The sequence below is a fragment of the Alligator sinensis genome, unplaced genomic scaffold (assembly GCF_000455745.1).
Source record: "Alligator sinensis unplaced genomic scaffold, ASM45574v1 scaffold31_1, whole genome shotgun sequence".
NCBI lineage: Eukaryota > Metazoa > Chordata > Crocodylia > Alligatoridae > Alligator > Alligator sinensis.
The window spans coordinates 4,148,880-4,169,252 of NW_005841884.1; the positions used below are offsets into that span (position 1 = coordinate 4,148,880).

Below are 20,373 nucleotides of genomic sequence, written 5' to 3' on the forward strand. Positions count from 1 at the left end.
CCGAGGGTGTGGAAGTGAAAACCCTATTCTCTCTTCAAGGTAACTAAATGTTGGAAAACCATCTCTTCTGTAATGAATATTAGCTAATACCAGTGCTGTGATTTTTGCCTGATGCATTGTGAGTATTTAGGTTCTGGAGGATGTGTTGATTAAATAAAGCAATAAAATGCATTCCTGAGACTACTTGGCATGTATCTTCCTTCTTTATTACAAAGTTTGCAGGAAATGTTTGGCATGACGTTTGGGACATGTTCAAAAATGCATGAAACATCTCTAACAAAACGTAAATTATTTCTGCCTTCCTTCCAGAAGGTGTCTATCCAATATTTGAATACTTTATACATAAAATTAATAGGAGTAGTGATTTTTTTTTTAAGGCTACCTCTTTCGGATAGCTAAGTTTTGCTGAGTAGGAGGAGGTGAGAGAGTGTCCTTGAGTGACATTGTTGATGTGATGCATGTCACAACCAAAAGATCTTTTCCTACCGCTTCCTTCACATTTTTTCTCTCCTTTTCTCAGTTTTACTATCTGTTCTGAGCAAGTAACTTCCTTAGACAGTAATCTCCCTCTTTTCTTCCTTTTCCTTGTCTTCCTATGAAGTATATTCTTTCTTACCTCACTTATTAGCTCCAGGATTTTCTCTCTCTCTCTCTCTTTTTTTTCCCCTGCAATAGAGTGAAACCCACATTCAAAAGCCATAAGTCAGACTCCAAAACATCATGAGACAGGTTTTTAAAAAATGAGATTTGGTAATGTAATAAATTGGAGGAATGTACCTGCCTTCTGCGTTTGACACTGGAGACAAGTAGCTTCCTTCCAAAGTGGGTGAGGACTTAAGGGTAAAGCATCATCTGCCTCAAATACCCCTGCCAGTGCATATGTAGTACCCACTGGCTGCTCAGAGGAGGGATGCCCTTTCCCACTTCATTCCCTCCAGAGATGGGGAACTGGCCATTCTATTCCTTCCTGAAACACCTCAGTTTCTCCTGCTCTTCACATGACCTTATTCCCTTTAGAGTGCTTACAGACATTTAGTGGAGGCACTCTAACTTATGGTGCTTTACACAAAACACCATGAATTAGGACCAACCCTCCCCCCCACACAACAGACAGCTGTTCACCTGTTGGGTCAGGGGAGCTCATGTCTGCCTGAACCAGCCCTGGCCAGCGGGTGGGGGCACTCCAGCAACCTGCCAGGAGGCTGCCGAACCACCTTCTCCCCAGTCCTGTCCCCACCCCTCCCCAGCTCTGGCCATAGCAAGCCAGCAGCTACATGCTGTCCCTGTCAAGAGGCTTGGACAAGGATGGGGGAGAGGAGCACCCCCTGCCTCACAGCGCCCCCCCGCCCAGGTACCCCAGCTGGGAAATTTGAGAGAGCCAGGCAGGGTCCATGAGGCCTTGAGCCTCTTGGCAGCAGCAGCACATAGCTGCCAGCTCGGCTTTACCGTGGTGGGAGCTGAGGGGGGCGGGGATAGTGGAAGGCAGCCCCCTTGCCTCACAGACCTGACCTGGCTGCCCCCAATACCCCAGCTGGAGTAGCTGTATGTGTCTTTGCCATTTTATTGAACACACTCCTTTATTTTCCTCCCTTTTTTTTCATTTTGATTTTCCATCATTTAATTACTTCCTGCTGCTACCTCCCTCTCTTCCTTTCTTCCCTCCCCCCCAACTTGGCATAAACAGTACAGACAGAAGTGCAGCTCCCGGCTGTAACTGGCAGCACTTTGCAAGTAGCATTCTGAGTTACAACCGGCCCCCAAACCAAACAGAAGTTCACTGTTGTTTCCAGGGGGGAGGGGAATCTAGCTGCTGGCTGGGAGTCTGCAGCTGGTTTCCCCTAACGATGGCCCCTTCTCTCTCCTAGCCTGTCCCTGTTTCAGAATGGGAGGGGGGGAAAGGAAAGGGAGCTCATTCTAGGGCTTCCCCAGCCAACACTAGAGGGTGTAGTGGATGAATCAGAAACCCCTCCCCACCTTGGGGAGGTACTCCAACACATGCCTCACCATCCAGCCGGGGCAGGAAAAAACCCAGACTAACCCCATCTGCTCTTTTCCTTGTCCCTCCCCTCACTCCATTCTGAAAACAGTGACAGTCTGAGAGGCAGCATGGACAGAAGTTACAGAAGATGGTCTGTTCTGAATTGTCTTCATCTGACCCCTCATGCAATGAAGATTCAGATTTTCACCCAATTGGCCAGTTTTGAAGCTGTCTGCAGCCATGCAGTTGAGGTTGGTCACATCTGTAGGCTGCTTTCTATGGCCAGATCAGGTGAAAATTGTCATTTCTGTCTGTGCCCAAGGGAAAACATGAGGAGCTCTGCCCAAACATGAAATGGAACATCCCTTCCTTTTGCCTCATATGATAAGGGCAAAGAAGTGCAACTACTCTCCACTCCCTGCTTGAAGTTATGAGCAACAAGAGGGAAAGTGGGTGTGTTTTTCCCCCACCTTACACTGGCAAGGAAAACAGAGGAACAAAGGAGGCAAGGCATTTCCTATCTAAGAATGAGTTTTTTACAACCATTGCTTGTACACCCATGATCATTTGTTATTTGGATTTATATGTTGTTTGTACTCAAAGGCTCAGAGCACCTTAAAATAAATGACAAAAAACCCATAGATAAGAAACACCAGTAGATTCCCCAAATTATATCCCAAAACTTGAAAACTCCACACTGCCCTACCTACTCACACTTCCCTGCCTATCACCCTGAAGAGCACACTCCCCAGCCATCCCAACCCCCACTCATATTTAAGGATAAGAAACCTGTCATTCCCCCCTCCCCTCCTCTCCCAACCCACCCACTCTCTGTCCCCTACATATACAAGAGAGCCAGATGGGTTACCAACAATTTTCACAGCTTTGGAGGTATCTTTTTTTCCCCCTCCGCAGCTGATTTTAAAAAATGTTGTATGTTTAAACTGTGTGCATCTGTCTGTTTGACCAATAAGCCTCATATTTATCTATCTCATGTATATCCTCCCCACCCCCAAGCAAATTAAAATTATTTGCAGCAGTGTCACAAGAGTACACTTCAAGCTTTAATCAAAGATTGCATGACATATACTAGAACAGTTCCCTGGGTGGTATGAAAGAGAGCAGTAAATCACACAATGCAAGCCAGTTTTGCAAGTTTTTAACCATCCTCTGAAGGGAAAGATTCTCTGAAGTGCAGTCAGTCCTCAGTTACAATTATGGGCTCAAAGCACTCTTTCTACATGCCTGGTTCCCACCCCCACAATAAGTATTGTTCCCTGTGGTGCAGAAAAAGTGCCTTCATCTAGGAAAGAAGAAGAAAAGTTTTTCTGATGGCCTATGTATAGCCTGTAAAAAGCACAAGGAATTCTGTTAGTCTCAGCCAAACTCATAGCAGGGTAATAGGAAAATAAATGATTTTGTTTTTTCCTCAGTTCCTATAACGAAGAGAGCACACAGCCAACAACAAATCTAACCAATTATTTTAAATTAAAGTTCAGATAGCAGACCTGCCCTTCAGGTGCTCTCACTCGCGCTCTCTCTCTCTATTTGGGGTTTTTGACTTCCCTGGGTTTTCTGTTTTTCTCTCCTGTGTAACTGTGTGAAAGATTATCATATAAAAAGGGAGCGGTAAAGTCAGTTATCGATCATCCATGGAAGCAGTGCAGTTAGTTAAACTTTGTTGAGAAGTTTTGTATAAGTTTTTTGAAAATTATACAGGACCTAGTTTACCTGCTTGCTTTTGTGTGAGCTACTTGGGGCTATGAACAACTTACCATGAAATGAAAGGGGCAGGGTTTTACAATGCATCAGCTGCTCCATGGTAAGTTCCAATATTCATGACCTTATCCCACAGAAACTAGAAGTTAAACCACAGCAACTTGGCCTCTAATGAAAAACAAGACTAGTAATTTGCCATCATTTAGCTGCCACTGACCACAGGGTAAAAATATATGCATAGATAGTTACTACAGCCATGCAGTGAAGTCCTGCCCCTTTTTACATGATTGTTCTCATTTACATACCTGAGGACTGAGGGAAATAATAGGTGGGTATAAATCACAGATGGGTTGGTGGGAATGCACTGTCAAGGATGGTCGATGCCTGAATGGAGTTATCTCAAGATACAAAACCAAAAGCCATGCACTAATTTTTAATGACTGACAGCCAAGGGAGGCAAAAGGTGAAAACAACATGACTAGTCTGATTTCTTTTTAAAAACACAAAACCCTGCTGTATCAAGACAAAGTATGATGTTGAATGTGGAGGAAGAAATGAAATCCTGGATGTTTTGGACCACAGACAGAAATGCCTTTAGTCTGGAAATGTGTGTAAGCTTTGTGTTTTTCTCTTCTGATCTAGGGACCCTAAACTACCACATGCCAGTTGACTAATTAAAATGATCTTGTTTTGAAAAGCCTCTCCTGGTTCTCTGCAAAATAGCAACTGTATGGACAGCATCCTTGCAAGGGTACATCTCAAACTGGGGGTCCAGTGGAGTGAGCCATGTTTAGAAACAGGTATGCTGAGATTGCTGACCCAGTTTGGGAGTAGTGGAGCCACAAGACTCACTTTTGTATATAAAGGGAGAGAGAGATCTGTGGCCTAGCCCTAAAGAAGTGTAATCTCTGAAAGACTGTTTCGAGGGTGAAAGCATAGCATGCTTTGTAGATTCATAGCCAAGAATAAATTTAAGCTGTAAACTAGAAGAGCTCTAACCATCAGAGAAGTCAGGCTCTAGATCAGCCTCCTAGTAGGAGTATTGGGGGCAAGAAATCCTGACAGGCTTTAAGTTTCATATTGGTCAGTATATGAAAGAGTAGATGTGGTTGCTCAAACTACCAAGGCACTGGACTGAATGACCAGGAGGTTCCTTCCAGTGTTGTGTTTTTATGGGACAACTTCATTGCTAGAAACAGCAATAGGTATCCTCTGTTTTAGTTGTTCTGCCTTACTGGAGGCAGCAACATTCAGCTGTTGGTCCAGGAAGCTAGGATACTATTCCTGGTTCTGTCACTGAGCCTGTTGTCTGACCTTGGGCAAATCACCTCACTTCTTATGCCTCAGTTTCCATATGCATAACATGGAAATGAGGTGGGGTAGCACTAAACAGCTATGGTGTCTTGCTCCAGACTTGTGAGTTTGTGCCTGGTTCTAGACTGGCACTGAAGACTATTCTCAGTTTACTCAAAAGTAACTAAGCACAGGCTGGGAAGCCAAAGGTGGCCTGATGTGATGCTGGCCACATCCTTCCCACAGTTTTGGCTACCAAAACTGGTAGGCCTTAACCCTGCTACCTGATGGGTGGGTGGAGGCATCTGGCTGCTTCAGGTGGTAGAGATTTTCTGCCCACAGTGAAGGCTGGATTGCAAGTTCCAGTCAGAGTTGGCAAAAGGTTGCCAACCCCTGCATAAAGCATTGCTTTATTGGGGACTGTTGAATATCCATAGGGTCTGGAATGTAGGACAGGAGAGGAATGGAGGCAAGTCATGTGGACTCACCAGCTATTGATCCCTGGGGTAGGGACAATGCACAAGATCTTGTAGTATCAGGGCTACCTTAGTAGCCAGTAGACAGATTCCTTGTTGTTCAATCTGGGAAACAGGATTCAATTACTTCTTGCCCAAATGAGATCCTCTTCTCACCATTTAGGACAGCAGATTGTAGAAGTATGTCACAGTAATAGGTTCTATTGATGGAAGACAAGCAGAGGTCCAAAGAATTAAATGAAACCTTTCTCCTTGCTCTGTCAAAAACACTTTAGTAAACCAACCATGCAGGCCCCACTCCATAGATAACACACTAGCCATCCAATGGGAAGACAGCTAGCATGTAACACCCACAGTCAAGGAAATGAGTTGCAATGCTGAAAAGTTAAGAATAGAAAGCTCGTCACCCAGAACAATGCTGTCCTTATTCAAAATTCTGAGCTAATCCCATTTCAGTAGTGGAAATCTGAATCCCAGCCAAGAGTTAAATGTTTGCACTTACAAAGCACTGGAGTGCATAATTTACTCAGTTTGCAATAGTTTTGCACTAATATAACTCCAGTGGACTGGAATCCTTAGCTGCTACAAAGCAACACAGTTGTGTTAACTTCAGTGGAGTTAACGAATACCAGCTGAGGGGTTGGCCTACAGGCTTCTGTAAAATTTACTGTTGATTTTGTTCTAGTGTGGAGAGAATTAGGCCCTTGATATGTATGAAACCTCAAAGTGTTCCTCTGGGATGGCTTGGACTCTGTTCCTTGATGACTGTGTGCACTAAAAAAAATTCCCCCAATAGAGGCGACTATGGCAGAGTTGTTGTCTGAGGACTGACCTATAGTAAAAGCTGTCTGGAGCAGGGAGTTAAGCTCACCTGCCACTGTTCTGTGTCCTCTCTAATGGCTTGAAGATTTTCCCTTAGAACCAAAGGCAATTTTGTAGACAAATGATGTCTCTGTTGATAGTCTCTGGAGTCCTGGGGTTACTCCAGGTTTGTGGGTGGGTTCAACCAAAATGGTGAGGGGGGAGCTCTGCAAAGGAGGGGGATGATCCACCCATTAATCAAATGCTTTGATCCATCTGATGGATTTGCTGTGAATGTGTTTTACCAGGACCACCTAGAGGATGGCAGAGCCACTCTCTACCAACCTGTAATCACTAACACTTCCAAGGAGATGTTGTGTTTCAGTGACTTTTTTCCCCACTGCCAGCCAACTCCAGAGTCCTGGATCATTTGAGACTAAGGTAAGCAGTTTGATCTTCCAAAATACATCCTTCTCAGAGTAAGATACTGCAAAGACAAGGCATAATTATGTATCTGTAACACACACATTTAAGTGCTGTATGAGAAAGTAAAACATTTCTTAAGACTTTAATTAACATTTTTGAAAACAAACCATCACTGGTGAAAATACTGTATTTTGGCAAAAAAAAAAAGATAACTTTTGATGACAAAACTTTCCCTTGGAAATTTTATAATTTCTGAAAAAAATCAGCCAGTTAAATTTTTTACCAGTTAAGTAAAGTACAGATAGCCCTAAGTAATTCATAATAACAGGGTGAAGATATCTGTTTAATAAATTGTTCCTTCTACTAATTGAAGATTTTAGTGATTTAACTCAAGTGGTAGCGGTTCATGCATTTAGCAGTACAGGTCACTGTGAATGCTAACAGTATTCACTAGCAGTCTATGGGTCATCTGTTCATGCTAATAATGCCTAATCCAATAATAAAATAAAAGGATTCTAATCTCAATCTCTAAAAACAATATTGCCCGTGTTTCTTTCTTTACTATTGGTGTGCAATGATGACTCAGAATGGTTCTTATTTACTCACCTTAATGTTCATGTTAAATACCCTGAGATATAAACACAGAAATGAGAAAGGCCTGCAAGCCCCAATAAAAAAGTTCTCTTGTCCAAGGCCCAATAAAAAATTCTCTAGTATATTGAAATTCTGGTGACACAGATTGGCCAACTTGATAACAGATGCATAAATCATAATTACTGCTTCCCTGAAATGAGCAAACAGTTTAAGGAACCATATCGGTTTAGCTCTTTGACCTAATTCTATTGTGATACCTACTCCTGAGGTCTCCAGTCCAATCACAAGGAGTTTCTTCCCCTGACATTCTTCTGTGTTCTTGTATTCCCTGCTGTGAACATATTTGCCTTTATACTTGTTCATACCTGCAAGGAAAGTGGAAATCTTATTTGACAAGCCAAATGAATGAGATATATTGCCTTCAGAGCCTGACATTCCCTCTTCATGAGAGATGATTTCCCTTAGAGTAAGAAAATCAGCCAGAATGGCAACTGGCAAATGTGTATGTGAATAGATGGAACTGCCCACGCTTGTCACTTTAGGTATTGGTCTGTGTGTGATGATTTGGTCCCATGTCAAGCATTGGTGTCAAGTCTGGTGAATTCTGTAGCCACCATCGTTGAAGAACCACTGTGGTACAATACTGATATCTCCTAAATATGCACTGGCTGCATGTTCCTAGGCTGTGAACTGGCAGTGAACTACTGACTTGCAAAACTAAACTCATTGCTTGTGACACACTGTTTGCTTGTGAAAAAACTGTTTCAAGGGTGAAGGCATAGCATGCTTTGTGGATTCATAGCCAAGGGTGAAGGTATAGCATGCTTTGCCTTCCCTGCTTACTCAGGGGATAAGACTAAACTCTAGTAGACCCTAACCTGAGAAGTTGGGGGCCTAAGTTTTAGGCCCCTGTCACCCAGAGGGGTTTTAAACCTACATATATCTGGCTTCTCAGTACAGTACTCCAGCCACCATGCCAAAGGTCAGGCATTTTGCAGACTCTTCCCTGGTACACTTCTTGAAACTGAGCCATTGGCCCTTGCATGTAGTGGTCACTGGAAAGTCTGGATGGAGAGCAGTGCTGTGGGGAAATTTCTGGCCCATTGGGAACAAGGCTTCAGGGTACAATCCAGATTTCCCCTTGGCCCTACCTCCCATCCAGGCCAGCAGCTACCTCACTGAGCCACATACCTTCTGGCTGGCTCTTTCTCCTGGACCCACATGTCTCCTTCTCTTCTCTGCCCAAGGGGTTCAGCTTCAAAAAGGGCACCAGAGAGGAGCCTGAGTACTGTCTGACTGTGGAGAGATCACTGTGCTGAGAAGTCAGAGATGCAGGCTTAAACCCCCTCTAGGGGCATAAAACCCAGGTCTCTGGTGAATGTCCTAACCATTCAGCTCTTGGGGCTAAAACCTCTACTGCCTAACACCTGCAATGGTTTAGGGGCACCTACATTTTTGGGCATGAATGACTGGCACCTCCTGAGACTGGGGGGACACCATTTGTAGGAGGCAGCATCGGTGGTGAGTGGGGACTGCCCATGGATGTCAGCGATGGCATTAGCGGTGGAGGGGTGGCAAGTGGCGAGCAGGGACCACCTAAAGACAACGGCAGTGAGCAGTGACTGCCCACAGACAATGGAGGTGGCAGCAAGGGGGAGGGGGGCAGCAAGCAACAAGCAGGGACTGCCCACAGATGCCAGCAGTGAGGGGGAGGGGGGCAGGTGGCGAGCAGGGACCACCCGCAGAAGCCAGCGATGATGGCGGTGGTGTTCAATCTCAGGGGGTGCACATGCCCCCTGGGCCCCTCCTACAAGTTGCCTATGTTTTTGGGCCTTAGATGCCATGAATGCCCAGAGAGGGTGTGCATATGTGGTGTGTATACATGTGGCCAGTGTGTACTACATATGCTCAGTCTGCACATGTGATGCTCTAGCTCTAGCCCATGTATGCATCAACACTGCCAGGAAATAGAATTGCTACCAGTACATAAGTGCCAAAAATACTACTTGCCACCCATAGTCTGCACATGTTGGGAACATCTTTCAAGATAAATTTCTCGTAATTGTTTATTGCAATAGTCTTGTCCTGGAACAAAACTGTTTTACCAAAGAGCTGACCACATTTCAGCCACATGGCTGAGTGCTCATTTAATTGGTGTTGATGGTGATGAGGCAAAATATTTCTGTCTCCAAAAAAAAAAAAAAGAAAAAAATCATTGGGGAGTGTGATGAGGATACCAAGATGCTAATTAACATCCAAACATGGACTGATTCTTAGGTAACAAGTTGTCTGGTTAAGAGAGAGGGTTGCCATTCTCTCAAGGTAGCCCCAGAAACCCTACTACATTTATCTCATGACCTGGATGATACTGTAGTTGCTGCATTTTGGTGTTCTCTAAGCTTCAATTTCACAGCTGAATGCTGTTTTCTGTACTTTGAAATCTCAAGAGGCAAAATTCCTTGATGTAGCATCTGGATTGTACTGTAGCACTTCATAAGAATAGCAACCCATTATGGACCCAGTCCAAAGCTTGTGAAATTAATGGAAAGATTGCCTTTGACTTTGTACAAAAACAAACAGGATGTTACTCAAAATCAAACATATCTTTGGGCTTGTTTTAAAAAAATGTAAGTGAGACAGCTTTGGAGAATTCTCCAAGAAAATGTGTTCATAGTTGAACAATGTAATTTATAATGGCATTTCAGATTCTGGCTCAAAATGGGGAGAAAAATTCTCTGCATTTTTAATGCAGGTGTGACCATATAATATATTGATATATATGGCCATCAAAGCAACCTATTTTTCTTGTTATGTTGTCCCCACCACCTATTCATATTTATCTATTGCATCTTGTCATTGTCCTGGTTGGTGAGCATTCTAGATTAGTGAATATATTGGTTTTATACAGCTCCTACCATTCTGGGGCCTCATTCCCAAAGTGGTGCTCTCTGAATTGCCATGATGCAACTAATAATAGTAACTGTAGAACACACAGTCCCATGGAAGGAATCTCAAAATAATGCGATAGAAAATGAAAATGTTTTATGAAGGAAAGTAAGTCAGTGGGCTAAATTTTCCAGCCAGCCCACAGGGATCTTCTGTTTTCCATGTGCAAATTATGGATGGATGTGCTGTTTGTGCACTGTCTCATCTGTATTAATGACAGAAGCAACAGGAACAAGACTCCACTTACTTGCAGAAATTCAGCACCAATAGGGTTTCTTTGATATGTGGAACTGCTGTTATTCATGCACACAAGTAGTACTGCATGTATCCAAATCTAAGATGACTTTGGATTTAAGATAACTTCCCAATAATTAGATTCTATATGTGGGGAAAAATTATAATTTTATTAATTTTCAATGTATAGAATTTCATTATTGGAGCATTGTCTTAAATTCATCCTCCTACCACTACAGTGGGTCAAGCGGTGGTAGGGGCAGTGGAGAAGTCAAGTTCCTGACACTGGCCTGTGCCCCCTGTCACCTGTACTCCCTACAACTTACCTCACCTGCTGCCTGCTCCCACCATGCCTGTGTATCCTGGAACCTGCCCACTGACACTTTTTCCTCCCATGCCTGCACCCTTTGTAGTTTCATAGATTGTTAGGGGCTGGAAGGGACCTCACAAGATCATGCGGTCCAGCCTTCCTGCACTAGGCAGGAAAGATAACTGGGGTCAGGTGACCCCAGTGAGGTGACTATCTAGTCTCCTCTTGAAGATTTCCAGGGTAGGCGATTGCACCACCACTGGAGGGAGTTTATTCCACAGTATGGACACCCTGACTGTGAAGTTTTTCCAGGTGTTAAGCCTGAAATGGTCTTCTAGGAATCTGTGGCCATTACTCCTGGTTTTCCCCAAGGGTGCCCGGATAAACAGTTGATCACTGAGCGCTTGATATATTCCCCTGATGTAGTGGTAAGCTGCTAGGAAGTCCCCTCTCGGCCTTCTCTTTTTTAGGCTGAAGAGACCCGAGTCCCTCAGTTTTTCCTCATATGGCTTGCCTTGCAAGTCTCTGATTATACAGGTGGCTCTTCTCTGGACTCTCTCAAGCTTTTCCACGTCCTTGTTGAAGTGCGGCACCCAGAACTGGACATGGTGCTCCAGCTGCAGTCTCACCAATGCTGAGTAAAGCAGAAATATCACTTCCTTGGTTTTGCTTCATAGATTTATAGATTGATAGATTGTTGGGGGCTGGATAGGACCTTGCAAATCATTGGGTCCAGCCCCCCCACTCTAAACAGGAAGACAACTGGGGTTAGCTGACCCCAGCGAGGTGACTGTCTAGTAGGGCTGTGCAAAATTTCACCAGATGTTTTGTTTCGACTTGTTTTGAGCTTGAAACAGCCAAATCGAAATGAAACAAAGGGCTTTGAAACAGCCATATCGAAACAAAATGAAGGCAGTCAACATGTTTTGAAATGTTTCGAGTTTCAGAACTCAAGCAGGGAAACATAAAGTTAGGAGAGGGAAGGGGAAGATGGGGGGAAGGACTGCTCTCATATTGACTATGTAGCTCACCAGTGACTGTGGTCCTTCCCTGAGGTCCCTTCAAATCCCAGTGCTCTGGGGGAGGGATGGAAAACAGCATAAAAGACAGCATTGTTTGAACTGCCCTGCTTTCTGTCACCCGTGTCACGAGTTTTGCTTGTCAGCAGCCTGAAGTGCAGTTTCCCAGAAATCCCTGCATCTATGTCCTTGAAACTTGGCAGGCTTCATGGCCTCAGAAGGAGCTACCTTCCTGCAAGTTCCATCCAAATCAGGCAAAAACTGACAAAATTACAGGCAGTTTCATGGTTCCCCATTATAGCCTATGGGCAAAACATCGAAACAGCAAAACAGTTTTGACGAAACGAAACAGAACAGTGGTTTTGAAACGAAACTTGAAACAAAACACTGTCCTGTCAAGACGTTGAAATGGAATTCGAAACAAAATGGTGCTGTTTTGCGTAGTCCTACTGTCTAGTCTCCTCTTGAAAAGCACCAGGGTAGGTAACAGCACCACCTCTGGAGGGAGTTTGTTCCACAGTCCAGACACCCTGACTGTAAAGTTTTTCCTGGTATTAAGCCTGAAGCGGCCTTCCAGGAGTTTATATCCATTGGTCCTGGTCTTCCCTGAGGGTGCCCTAGTGAACAGTTGTTCACCAAGCTCCTGATGCACTCCTCTGATATAGCGGTACGCCGCTATCAAGTCCCCTCTCAACCTTCTCTTCTTTAGGCTAAAGAGGCCCAGGTCCCTCAGCCTATCCTCATATGGCTTGCCTTGCAAGTCCCTGATCAAATGGATGGCTCTTTTCTGGACCCTCTCAAGTTTTTCCACATCCTTATTGAAAGAGTTTTACATGAGATGCATCAGTTGATGCATGCCAGTGTATTGTTTGCTCTGCTGACCACCACCTTGCACTGATAGCTCGTGTTCATGCAGTGGTCAATCATTACCCTTAGATCTCTTTCGGCCATGGTGCAACTCATGCTGTCACCACTGAGCCTGCATGTATGTTGAGGGTTGTTTGCCCCCAGATAGAGCACCTTACACTTGGAAGTGTTAAACTTCATCTGGTTCTGGTCTGCCCAACTCTCAGGCCTGTCTAGGTCCACCTATATCTGCAACCTATCATCTGGCATGGCCACACTGCCCCATAACTTAGCATGGTCTGCAAACTTGGCCGGCGAGCTTTTCACTTTCCCATCCAAATCATTGATAAAGATGTTGAAAAGCACTAGTTCAAGCACAGACTCCTGAGGGACACCACTGGCCACATCGCATTTGGACGATACAGATCCGTTCATGAGAATTCTCTGGGTCCTACCGTATAGCCAGTTTCCCACCCACTGAACTGTTGAGCAGTTGAGCCCACAATCTTCCAGTTTTCCCACAAGGATATCATGGGATACTAGATCAAAAGCCTCTTGGAAGTCTAGGTATATAATGTCTAGCATGTCTCCTGTGTCCAGGTGGTGAGACACATGATTGTAGAAGGAGATGAGATTGGTAAAACGAGACCTATCCACAACAAAGCCATGTTGGCTGTCGTTCTGAATCTTACCTTCTGCGAGCATATCGCACATAGATTCTTTAATGAGCTTTTCCAGGATTTTCCCTGGGATGGAGGTGAGGCTGATTGGCCTATAGTTGCCTAGGTCCTCCCTCTTCCCCTTCTTGAAGATGGGCACAATATTGGCCCTCTTCCAGTCATCAGGGATTTCCCTGGTGCACCATGAACTCTGAAAGAGCTTTGCCAGGGGTTCCTCAGTGACCTCAGCCAGCTGCATCAGCACTCTCGGATGGAGTCCATCTGGTCCTGCTGACTTATAAACGTCTAGCTTTTCTAGTTGGTATTGTATCCACTCAGCATCCACAGTGGGGAGACTGTCAGTCCCAACATGTCCCCTATGAGCCTTATGTCGCTTGAAATTCCCCGTGGTCCAGTGAAACACCAAAGCAAAGTGGGCATTCAGGAGTTCAGTTTTTTCTTGAATGTCAGTTACCAGCTGTCCCGAGGTGTTAAGCAGGGGCCTCACACTTCCATTTGTTTTCCTTCTACTGCCTACATACCTAAAGAAGGACTTCTGATTAGCCTTGACTCCCATAAATAACCTAAACTCCATCGCTGCCTTGACTTTCCTGATCATTTTTCTACAAGTGCTGGCCACTGTTGTATAGTCCTCCTTGAGAACCATCCCCACCTCCAGCTGCTGCTCACAAGGAGCTAGGCCAGGCAGTGCAAGCAGCAACACCTTGCTGCTCCACCTCCCCAACGGACTGTGCCCTGTGCCTCTGCCTGCCTGCCTCTGCCTGCAGCAGCACTACTGACTGGGGGAAGGGGGGATGCCAAAATACAAGTTCACCCAGAGTGTCACTTTCCCTAAGGCTGGCTCTGGCCGTCACCACTTGCCCTTTCCCCACCACTGCAGCTTACCCTCCAGCTTTGGCTCTGCTCCAACCTGGGACATGGAATACATAGTTGCTCCAGCCCCAGCCTAACCATTTTGCAGTGGTTGCAGTGGTAGTGCCTCCGGCCCGGGGGGGGCAGAGACAGTGGGAATGGCTGCAACTCCAACTCAGACTCTGAGCATGGAATCAGAGCCACAGCAGCCTCCTGCCCCCCTGCTTATACTCAAATCCAAGACATGGGGCTTTTTTCCCCCCATGTTAAATGGGGGAAAACTTCATCTTGGATTTGAATAAATACAGTATTGTATAACATGCTCCCAAGCAATCACACTGGAAGCTTGGCTATGAGTGCAGAACACATGACATATTCACAAGTGGAAGCTGAACTCTGATTTCTGTTGCAATAGAAAAAGGACGAAAGTATTTGATCAAAGTAAATTGGAGATGTTTTCAGGCTTCAAGTAGTTATTGTGTAACTTTCAAGAGTGTTTGCTTCTTTAATTAAGGTTGTATGATTAGGAAAAAATTAGGAAGGGCCTAAGAATTTTTTTTTTTTTAATGGAACTTAAGTTTTGAAGTCACTAAGATGGTTTTGAAAACTTTACCCACTTCAGCATCATTGAATTCATTTAGAATTATTTTAGTCCCTCTTGGGGGCAACTACACATGCGCTTTACTGCAGAGTTGACTAATTAGCTCTGCAGTAAAGCATCACCATCTACTTGTGTTAGGGTGCAGTAAAGTAATTAAGTCCACCATAGGATAGTACTGTCCGGGACAAGTGTTATTCTATGACAGAGGAACTTATGCTGCCACAGTGCATATATAGACAGTGACCAGAGCTGCCTGGGTCTTGAGGGTGCCACAGAGCGGAGGCTGCCTGCTGGCTAGTCCCACACTATAACACCTCATGCCCCAGCCAGCACCTCCACAGCACAATGAGCCTGGGTAGAGCAGTCCCGAGCAGGCTGACCCCCCCAGGCCTCCCGTCAGCCAGGGCTGCTCCACCACACTTCAGCACGCTGCAGTCCTGGGCACACATGAAGACACTGCGCTTAGGAGCAACAAACTTCCAGCACAGTTCGAGCTGGATTTTTTTCAAGTACACTAATTTCATGTGTAGATGTGCCACTTCTAACTTGGAATCTCTACATGTTACCTCCCACTAAAACTAAAAATGTAGGGCTGCTGGGGGTTTTCTCTATTTTCCTATGAAGGGGTTTCATAAATACATTATAATTGCCAACTGATGCAGGTAACTGTGTAACATGAGTTTGTCTGAGATGGGTGGCAGCAGCTAATTTTAAGTGAAGAAAAACAGTCTCATAATTATATATGTGTTTTTTATTTGTAGATTACCATATATGTATAGCTATTTCACATCTCCTCTCTTTTTATCTTAAAAACATTAAACTGTGATTGGCAGGGATTTTTATTTTCTTCCTTTTACTAGGATTTGGAGCAAGCCCAAGTCAGGCTCTACAGATGCATTATATTGGCTGCTGAACAAAACTGCATCATGTGTTGATGTAAAGCCCACTGTGCTGCTGCTATTCTTGATGGATCCAAAGCTGGCTCTGGAGGTTTTCTTTGGCCTACGCACCTCTTGCCAGTACTACCTATTGGGATCAGGAATATGAGGCTGAGCCAGAAATGCCATATGGCCTCTGTGTAACAGGTGCTGATACTCATGAGGCTTTATGTCATCAGTGATTCTGTCAACTGATTCTCAGCTTTGCACAGGTTTACAATCCTTGGCCTGCCTGCACCTCTTGGGGCCACCTTCCATCTTTCTAAGTATTCCCCTCGGTTGTTGTTTTACTAGGTTTACCATAAGTCCGGGTTTTTCTGGATATGTAGGGTTTTTTTGGTCCTCTGTCCAGGTGGGTTTTTGAAATGCAAGTAAATGTCTGGGATTTTGCTCTGCCTCTGCTTTTTCCTGGCACTTCTGGCTTGCCCAAGGAAGGAGCTGCTTGGGTCTAGGGACAGCAGGGGAAGGTGACTGGAGGCCGGGGCTTCACATGCTCTGCGTGTGAGCCTCAGCAGCTGCAGGCAGGTGAGAGAGAGAGAGAGAGTGTGTGGGCAGGGGGCTGCAGGTTGAGAGTGAGGGGGCACCAGCATGGTCTGGGGGGCAGGCTACAGTGGGTCAGGAGTGAGGGGCAGCAGCAGGGCTGGGGAGGCTGTGGTTTGGGAATGAGGGGTAGGGGTAAGGCACAGGCATATCACTGCCTCCCCTCCCCCAATCATATACCCTTTTCCCCTCTCCTCCCCTTCCCTGCCCTCCATCCCCACAGGTGTTCTCTTTTTTAAATCTGGAAATATGGTAATCCTAGTTTTACTAGAGTAGGGCTAGGTGATATTCCCAGATCTGCATTTGCTTAAAATCCTGGTGGGGTTGGGTTTTTTTTTCTTTTGTCATTTGTCCTATGTTTTCAATATTCATAACCTGCCTTTCAAAACCACATGAGTGCTTAACCTGATAGTAGCAATCCCTTTCTATTGTGCCATGCCTTTGAGGAAAGTACACTAAATAACAGCTTATATTAAGCTCCCTGCAGAAACTTTAAAATCCATAACCTGGAAGTTACTGACTTATTAAGCAATACCAGTGAGGTATTGAGCTGCTTTTCAAGTGGAGGGCATGCAGTCTGCCATAGAATCAGGCTATTATTTATCTGAATTCAAGAGGGGGGCCATGGAATGCTAAAATAATGAATCCCATATTGTATGAGCTTCTAGATAAACCAGTGTGAAACATACCCCTGGCAAGGGCCTGTGCAAAGCTCCTTGTAAAACTTAGTCCAGACTGATCTCTATTTTAAATCATGCATAATAAGGAAATTCATCCCACACAGGCCAAGGGAAAGGAACCTGATCTTCTGAGCAGGCTCATTGATTTTTAAGGGAAACTAGTCTTCAAATAGATGTGTTAAACTGGCACAGCTGGGATCAAACACATATTTAATGCATGCACTCAAATGAGGTTTATTAAAACAACCACAATAATTGGGGCCCTTAATTAATTTCTTGTACTGAAGTAGGATAGATAGGCAGATACTGACTGCTATCCCTAAGGGTGTTGTTACACGTTACCCTTAGGCCTTACTAAATCTGTGGAATGTTATCAGGTATGTAAGTTAGAACATGTTATAAGCAGTTGCTTGTTAAGGGTTTATACAGTCTCTAACCTCCACAGCTCAGCGTGGCTGCTAGAGGGCTGGTAAGCAGAGACATGGCTAGGAGTCAGGACACCTGGGCTCTTTCTCTGCTCTGCAGGCAGGGGGGTGGGAGGTTGTGGCCAAGGGATTGTGGAGCCAGGAGGTAAAGAAGCATCCAGGGCGCTGTGGAGCTGTGGCTTCCTGCCACAGGCTCCTTGTATTCCTCTTCTGGGATGGCAAGTGGGGGAGAGGGCTGTGCTGCAGAGACACAGAGCTAGATGAAAGCCACAGAAAAGTTCAGTTAATTGCAGTTAGTCATGGTTAATTGAAATTTCAAGCTACCTAGCCCCGTTGTCCCCAAGCATCCTGAGAGCCACGGTGAGAGTCTGGAGCTGCAAGGAGCAGGGAAACCCCAGTGACTCTCCATTCTAGCTTCAGTATCTCCATGGCACAGCCCTCTTCCACCCCTCAACTCCAGGACAGGAGCAGGGGAGGTATGAAAGGAAGCCATAGCTGCCTCTGTCAAGCTGCCTGACCATGGGAGACATGGCAGCCTTTGGGGGAAACAGGACCAGGCAGCATGGGAAACTTCCAATTAATCTCATTGGCAGAGTCCTGCTTACCCACAAACAGTAGCATCCCTGGGCAGTAGAGCTTCAGAGGGTGGGTGGATCATCCATAGAACTGTAGTGGTGGGGCCTGAGAGCAGTGCATCCTGGGATACTGAAGGACCCAAATTGCTTGCCTTATCTCCATTGGAGCTTAAAAAGGGAAGCATCTTGTTCCCTTTACTACAACATGACTTGGGTAGCACCACCCAGAGATAATCCTCCCCCAGGAGTGTCATAACTTTGAGACACTCAGGTCACATCCACACAAGCAGGCATGTGCGCTTGCAGCAGTTCAAATAGAAGTGACACAAGTTTGTGCTGGGGATTTTTGCCTCAGCACATGTGCCTGAAGATGCACTTTGGTATGCAGCAAGTTGTGCCACTTGGGGCTCCTCCTGGATCTACAGCCAGGGAGTGCTGAAGGCTGGGGCCAGCACCTGTGCAGGCCCCAACAGTATAAAAAGCTGCCCTGGCGACCAGCTCAGGAGCTCTCAGGAGCTTCTTGCTTGCTCTCAGGAGCTTCTGAGACCCAACCAGTTGACATGTGGGGACACTGCTGCAGCAGCCCTGACCTAGAGTGGACCCTGCACCCTCTACCCAATGTAGCAGTCTGGCAGTGGGGGTTGCTGCCTGGTAGGGGTGTGTGAAATGGGGCCCTATTTGATTTGGATTCAGATTCGGTCTGAATCAGGGACAGTGATTTGACACAGCTTTAAATGTTCTATCTACATACCTTGAGGCTCTTTTTACATACCTCTTGAATGCTGCAATGCTGGGGTGGATAGAGCAGTGCGAGGGCACCCCCCCCAGTCTCCCCCCTCACCCGGTTCAGTGATCAGTCATGGGGGGACACCAGGTGCCCCTCTGGCCCCAGGAGGCACCAGTCACTGAGCCGGGGGGTGGGGAGGTGCAGGAGGTCAAATGGCCAGGAGGTCAGCTACCTCATTTGCCCTCCAGCTGGGTACTCAGTGCCAGCCCTGGGGGGGTTCCTCTGCCTGGGTCCTGCCACTTACCCCACTAGCAGGGACCCTTGTATTCCCTGTTTAAAAATGGCAAATTCTCTGATTAAAAAATCCTAAATTCACTCTTAAAATACCCAAAAAGCTGTGTTCTTCCACAATTAAAACAAAACACGACTATATATAGAAAGAATGAGAGAGAGAGATCGATCAGTTGGGCAATGTTTTATTGATATAGTTACAATTTGAAGGCAGTTTGGAAACCTACCAGTGCCTCTATCATCATAAAAATATAAATTCTAAATATCTGTATGCTTTGGTGTTTGCTTTGGGTTTTTTTATCAAAGAAAAATCAGAGTTCCCCCTGACCCCTTCACTGACCAGGATGTGAGGACAGCTGCCCATGCAGCCACAATTTCCAGCAAGTCCCATCCTGTCTGGCAGATGGACACACAGGGTATAACATGTCGGGGGGATGTGGGGTTTGCAGAAGAGGGGTGGGAGGGTAGGTGTGGAGTTCTTGGGTGTGTGTGTGTGGGATGTGTAGAGGGGTTTGTGGGTGGGTGTGGGTACAGAGGTGATGTGAGGTTTGCGGGAGTATGGGTGGGTATGTTGGGGGATGTGGCGGGGTGGGGTTTGTGGGTGGGCTTGAAGAGGTGCTGCCGTACATCTGCCCCCCTCATCTGCCTCCTGCCACGCTAGCAGCAACAGCCAGCCAGGCCACTGGGGCCATGACCCAGCTGTAGGAACAGCCCCACAGTGGCATGGTGCTGCTTCACCCTGGACCTGACCTGGCCTGGCCCGCCCCACTAGCGTGTGGCTTTGGACAGGATTGGGCTAACATGCAGACACTTGTGTTTTAAGTGCATTTAGAATGGTCTAAGTGTAATGTGTATCCACACCCTAAATTAGGATGTAAATTCTCTGTGTTCTGGGCACATTTAACCTTCCATTGTAATTTAATAAAGCACTTTATAAAATAGAGGCTGTGGTCTTTTTTCAACACCAGATCACTTTTACAATACTATCCACTGGGAGTGAACAGTTTGTTTTTTCAGCTTAGATGAATTTCATTGAATTTGGTGTGGTGCTAGTTGGCACTTAAAGGTATAACTCAACAAACTAGATTTGCTAGTTTCATAAATGATAATGCCAACATTGGATAATTAAGATACTCCTGTGTTTTGAGTCCAGGTGGTGCTAGCTTATGAATGTTAATGCTAGATTCCTTCCAGATCTACTTTTAATATTGGACAGCATCTTAATATTATAAAAGACTTTGTCTGTTTGCCTGTCTGTCAATAATACTTTATTCGCACTCTGATTGGCTGTCTCAGCAGCCAATCAGAATGCTCTACAGAGTCAGAGACAGATGGCAGAGGCAGAGGGAGACAGCAGGGACTGGAGTGCCACCATAACGGAGGGGACGGAGCTGGGGGACAAGGCCAGCAGTGCTGGCCTCG

The 20,373-nt window shown here is 45.6% G+C and overlaps 1 protein-coding gene across 1 annotated transcript in view; it reads left to right on the plus strand.

The window, feature by feature from the left end:
• Nucleotides 1–4,478: 4,478 nt before the first annotated feature.
• The window catches only part of LOC102371956 (dimethylaniline monooxygenase [N-oxide-forming] 1), a 46,009-nt gene continuing 30,114 nt past the window's right edge, over nt 4,479–20,373 (plus strand). Inside the window, exons 1-2 of the mRNA XM_006017739.3 lie at nt 4,479–4,497; nt 6,576–6,708. The gene's annotated coding sequence lies outside the window, so the exon portion shown is untranslated. The remainder of the gene's footprint in view (nt 4,498–6,575; nt 6,709–20,373) is intronic.